Source organism: Austrofundulus limnaeus, unplaced genomic scaffold (genome assembly GCF_001266775.1).
Source record: "Austrofundulus limnaeus strain Quisiro unplaced genomic scaffold, Austrofundulus_limnaeus-1.0 Scaffold33, whole genome shotgun sequence".
In the NCBI taxonomy this organism is placed as follows: Eukaryota; Metazoa; Chordata; class Actinopteri; order Cyprinodontiformes; family Rivulidae; genus Austrofundulus; species Austrofundulus limnaeus.
In genome coordinates, this window is record NW_013952435.1 from 76,179 (window position 1) to 82,506 (window position 6,328).

Consider the following 6,328-nt stretch of genomic DNA (forward strand, 5'->3'; position numbering starts at 1 on the left):
ATATTAACTAATATGTCTAGTATAAATCAGTTTAGGATATTCCAGGTGAAGCTGATTTTATGGTAAAATTGCCTGCCACAGAGGGGAATTACGTGCAGTTTTTTTTTATTTAGATATCTAAAAACGTAGTTTTGACTCATCATAATTACAATCGAGATATCTTGAAATGTAATTATGGATGAGTGACCCTTCACATGACAAATCCAGTGACGTCATTTGAGATACCTTGAATTGTTCCGATAAGTCGGAAAGTAAATACAGATAAATTAAATTACCATTCAGGATRATTCAAAAATGTTGTTTATAATCAGAACTCACTTTTAGATATCTACAATGTAAATACAGAGAATCAGACAAAGCTGATTTTATGATAAAATGGCCTGCCATTATGTATCTGAAATGTAAAAATGGATTTATGACTCGTCAGATATCTTGAAATTAAATAATGACTCGGCAAAACTAGAACTAAATTTTAGACTAGTTAAAATATAATTAGAGATTTTATTTAACTAAGTTAACTAATAACTCTAGTTATAAACCATTTTCATGTATGTGGAATRTAAGTGTGGTAAAGTGAATTTTATGTTAAAATAGCCTGCCATACAAACTACAGAGAGTTCCCACCTGAGAGTCAAGTAACTGCTTTTATGATTCTTTGAAGCTTTTTTTTTTGCACTAGATATGCAAACACTAACATAACTAATTGTTTTAAAGTTTTACTTTAAATGGTTCTTTGCTTATTTATGAGAAAAACATGATGTGAGTCTGAAATGTTTTGTTTCATTTCTGCCAAAGTCAACAAATAAAGCAAATATAAAGGAATGAGGTCATGTTGTTACCTTTAAACACACAACTCTGCACAGCAACCACCAACAAACACATTCAGTGATCACTGAACCCCMAAAAACGTCTGCGTCATGATAGGTGGTCAGGCTTCATCTTCTCCCCTCATTTTGTTCAAACCCAGCTTAAAAAAAACCCCTCAACAACCAGCGAGGAAGACATGCATGATGTCATCCAACAGCCRAACCTGTCCGGGCTCTTTGAGCCGACTTGCTGTGAGGAAAACATGAGAGGCAGAGATGACTCCCACGATGAAGCACCGCAGGTGTGCGATCATCAGAGGACAAGCACGCAGGTCTCCTGAGGTCAAAACTCGCCTCAGGTGAGGAGTGAAGCTGAGACTCATCGAGGAGTTCGACAGAACGACTGAAGCTGACGGCTCTTATCGGAGCTGCATTTTCAGCGCTGAGAGTGAACGATGTGTCATAAACTGGGAATGAAACGAGAACATGTGGAGAACGTTCTGTTTGTTCACTCTGACCTTAAAATGAAGATGTTTTTTATATTTAGACAAATCAATAAAAGTCTAATAAAGGCTCAACATTCCTCAAGCAAATCACAAAATATGGTTAGAGCAGCGCTTTCCTGAGCACCACTAACACACACTGAGCTCTACTGGTATTTCCTGCATAGAAACAGTGTTTTAACACGTCCTCTTATAAACACTGTAAAGTACYATGTGTACRACTGACTAAATGTGAAATAAATAAAACAGAAATACTATTAAAAGTAAAACTACGAGAGTTTTACTCGCCGTTGAGTTGTGGTGAGTAGTTACTCCCATTTTCCGACTGGGAACTCCCACTGCAGGGGGCACTCCAGACTAAATTTTTCCACTWGTAAGTAGGAAATTCCCACTTCCCAGTACAAAAGTAGCCATCAAAAATGCAGCAAAATGTAGATTTTTTATGGTGAATTTCACCTGCTGCTTGATAGACTAATCCTGTACAGCTCCACCTAGTGGTGGGATGTCATCATTTCACGGGTAAAATAATCAACATGCATTTTGGGAGATGTAGTTTATGGTCAACGCTGGCTTTAAAACAGTTCATTTTGAGACATTAATTCAGGGCTGTTCAACTTAATTGCTTATTTATTTATTTATTTTTTATTTATTTATTTTGACTATTACAAGGAGAGCGCATATTAAAAACATTTCCGTAAATACGTCAGAGTTAGCAAGAAGTCCCTAAACAGACGGTAAAAGTCATCTTAAAAGAATAAAAGTAAAACTACATAAATACAAAATAACAGCTACAATACACATAAAAATACTTCTTAAAATACTATGAGGTAAAATGCATCTAAAAACACTATTACTCTAAACCAACGTCTCGGTGACCGACACGTATTATTATCTTTAGCTTTTAAATTAGTTTATTTTGTTGCATTGAATCAGAAATTTGGAGTTTATAATTGATTTTAAATCAGTTTTTATAATAAACTAAACCCAATTGAAGTCACCCGTGGGCCACATTTGGCCCTCGGGCCTTGAGTTTGATGTGCCTTGGAGGATATCTTATGAAGCTGTTACCAACAGTTTTAGCTTAGTTTTTRGAAAATCGACTGAGTTGTAGCTGCTGTTGTTTTCAAGAGTTATTCAGTTGTAGGGGTACATCCAATGATTACTTTCTGAAAGTTTCATGWAAAACCGGCTCAGGGGGTCTCTGATGTTTCAGGTTTTCTTCATTGTAAATCAGGTTAAAAGGTTTTCTGAAGTCGGTTGTTCTGAAGCAAGGAAAGTTCAAAGTGAACAGGTATAAACACGCTTCRACCGTTACATCATGTGAGTTTGACGGTTTTAATGAGGTCATTATGAGTTCTGATYGTAAGGCTTTTATTGTGAAATGTTTAAAACAGTGTCATATCGTGGTTTTTTACTACTGAAGGCAAAAGAGCGATTATGTTTATTGCTCATATCTGTGTGAGTGTATGTGTGTTTGTGTTAGCCAAATACCTCATCATCCACTGGATGATGGCTAGCACAGCTTAGCATTCTTAGCTTACACGGCTCTAACTCTGTCAGTTTTACAGATATGAAGCATAAACTTGGTGTGGTTGTAGCTGAGAGTCGTTCCCAGCACAAACTCTGAGCCCTACATGTTGCAAGATCTCGCAATGTCGCATGAGAACATAATTTGAATGTTTTATCAAAAAGAAGTGTTCTTATGTGAACGATCTGATTGTGACTCAAAGCAGAAATCCTCGTGTTACRGATTTCTTTTTTCTTTTTGCTCCCATGAATATTTAATCCCCCCGCCGCAGTCATCACGACTCTTTCATGCGGGAAGCCTCGGTGACATCAGCCCTAAAAAAAGTCTTCAAAGTTTTTTTCAGTGACTAACAAGAGCAATCACTAACTCTGGTTTGTGGTGAGAGCGCATCCGGGTTTTATTATCATGTTGGGAGGCTGTGATGCTCGCTGCACCGAGGAGGAACGTCGGTAAATGTTTTCACACAGCGTGGGAACGAGAGCYGGGGGCGAGGGGTAAACAACATCAGGAAGGTGTTACAGTAGCCTCATCCCACTGCGTCGGACCACCTGCTTCAAATCCAACCTGAGCAAACATGTTTTTATCCTTTATAAATGTTTATCTTAATGTGGGTGATTTTAATTTGAAGAATTATGCCAATCCAGGAACAAACATTTATAAATCACAAAACACACTGTTGATAGAGACAAAATAAAGGTAAACAGAGCATGAGGCCAGATAAAACCAGCAAAATTTAAATTTAAAGCTAAAATTAGCAAAACAGTGTCTAAAAGCTAAGCAAAACACTAGCTAAAAGTGGCTAATCAACAGTTAAAAGTGTCAAAATGCTAGCTAAACATGGCAAAACACTAGCTAAATGTGGATAAACACCAGTTAAAAGTAAAACGCTAGCAAAAAGTGACAAAACACCAGCTAAAAAAGGTAAAGCATTAATGAAATGTGGCAAAAGACACTAGCTAAAAGTGGATAAATGCTAGCTAAACATGGAAAAACCCTAGCTAAAATTGGTAAAACACTATCTAAATGTGTTTAAACACTAGCTAAAAGCACTTAAATGCTAGCTAAACATGGCAAAACACTAGTTAAATTGGTAAAAACCCTAGCTAAAATTGGTAAAACAGTAGCTACAATTGGTAAAACCCTAGCTAAACTTGGTAAAACCCTAGCTAAAATTGTTAAAACCCTGGCTAAAAGTGGCAAAATACTAGCTGACTGGCAAAACACCAGTTAAAAGTGGCAAAAGACTTGATAAAACTGATAAAACTTCAGCTAAATGTGTCTAAACACTAGCTAAAAGTGGTTAAATGCTAGCTAAACATGGCAAAACACTAGTAAAATTGATAAAACCCTAGCTAAAATTGGTAAAASMSTASCTAAAAYTGGTAAAACCCTRGCGAAAAGTGGYAAAATACTAGATGACTGGCAAAACACCAGTTAAAAGTGKCAAAAGACTTGAWAAAACTGATAAAACATTAGCTAAATGTGTCTATAYGGTAATAAAAACGGTAAAACATGAGGAGACCAGGTGCTGAGGTCACGTCAGAGGGCAGGAACATGGTGAAGAGTGAGTTTCCTCTCTGATGCTCCTCAGAAACATTAAATTAACTTCATCAGCTCAATATTTGATCAGTTAGGATTTGAATGAAAAAGATTTTGAAGCTCCTCAAACAGCTCAGATTTCATGAAGTTCTAAACAGCAGCAGCTCGGTGAGAAACCACCTGAACTGGCCTATAATTAAGTCGGCAACCGGAGTGTCAGCTGCCATTCGGTCCCCCCCCAGGACCTCCACTGGTTTCATCATCGTCCTCCCAGCTGCTGCACACTTGTTGTGCTCTGAAGTTTAAGAAGCGGAGCGGCAGATCGTGGCTGCACTCAGCCGGGACGCTCCTCCACGAGCCTCTGATTCTCTCCTCACAGCTTTGGTTTCAGGTCTGCTGGTTTTGTGGAACTGGGAGCGAGCCCAACACCTCCRGGCTGAACCTGCCTGTTCACACAGGAGGTGTGTGAGGGATTCAGCTGGAGGACATTAACTCATGGAGGTCTGACGGCGTTATCAGCTCCTCTGTTCGGGTTCAGAGAGGTTTCGACAGCCCCCCCACCTCTCCCCTCCACTCTGTCAGTCCTGACAGAGAGATGAGGTGACTTCATCCCTTCTTCTACCAAACCCTCCTCCTGGTTTCCTCCCTCCTCCCTGTACATTTTGTGTAGCTGAGTCAGGAAGCATGCCAGCAGTCTTCCTCCTGCTGCATTCCCTGGTTCTCCGGCTGCTGGGCAGCAGACTGGCAGGCTCTATGGCTCGGACCCTCAGGAGAAGCCTGTCCACGGGTGCTGCCCACCTCGGCRCAGCTCTGAGGCACGTCTGGGAGCGAGTCCGGTCCCAGGAGTCGAAGGAAGCCGTTCTGGGCTGTGTGCTGTGCATTCTCAACATGCACAAGAAGGTGGAGAACTGAGTGGTCCGTACAGTTTGTGATCGTTTGGACTTTTTGTTTCGGTCATGTCTGAGAGCGCCGTGAGGAAGGTGCAGCCCTTCACCATCGGGACCAGACTCTCGGTGCCCCCCGGGACCAAAAGCCAGGAGTTTCCTCAGGCGTTCCTCCCCGCTGAGACTCTAGACAACTGTGTGCTGCAGCGCAACCTGAACTCGCTCTACCTGCGCCGGTCCCAGCAGGTCCGCGGTGCACCCAATCTCGGCCCCCCGGCGKTCGAGCAGGCGGCCCCCACGAGGAGCGAGCAAACGTCGGCCGAGGACCACCTGAACCAGAACACCGCCTCTGCTTCGGCCGTCTCCAGGTCCATCAGGAAGATCACCATCTCTGGGAGTAAAGACGGGTCGGATGAGAAGACGGCAGAGACGCTGTCCATCACCGGCTCGCCTCGTGAAAACAAAAACAACAACAACAACAACAACAACATCACCACAGGTGTGTCTGACACACGTCTGCCCAGGATCGTAGGAGTGAGCTGCGAGAACAAGCCCAACTCTGAGTTTAAGGTACAAAACACACAATAATCATCACTTTATGGTGGATAATAATTATTATTTTGTTAAATAAAATTAAAATTTCATCTCAAATCCACAAGACGCTAGCACATTAGCTAAAACACCAGCTAAAAGTGATAAAACGATAATTACAATTGGCAAAATACTAGCTAAAACACTAGCTAAAATGATTTAAAAATATTTAAAAGTGGCAAAATCACTAGCTAAAGGTGCTAAAACACAAGCTAAATTGATAAAAAAAACTTTAAAAGCTGCAAAATACCAACTAAAAGTGGCAAATACTAGCTAAAATTGCTAAAACACTAGCTAAAATTATAAAACTATTTAAAAGTGGCAAAATCCCTAGCTAAAAGTGCTAAAACACAAGCTAAATTAATAAAAAAGTATTTAAAAGTTGCAAAATACCAACTAAAAGTTGCAAAATACTAGCTAAAAGAGCTAAAACACTAGCTAAAATGCTAAAAACAACTATTTAAAAGTGGTTAAATC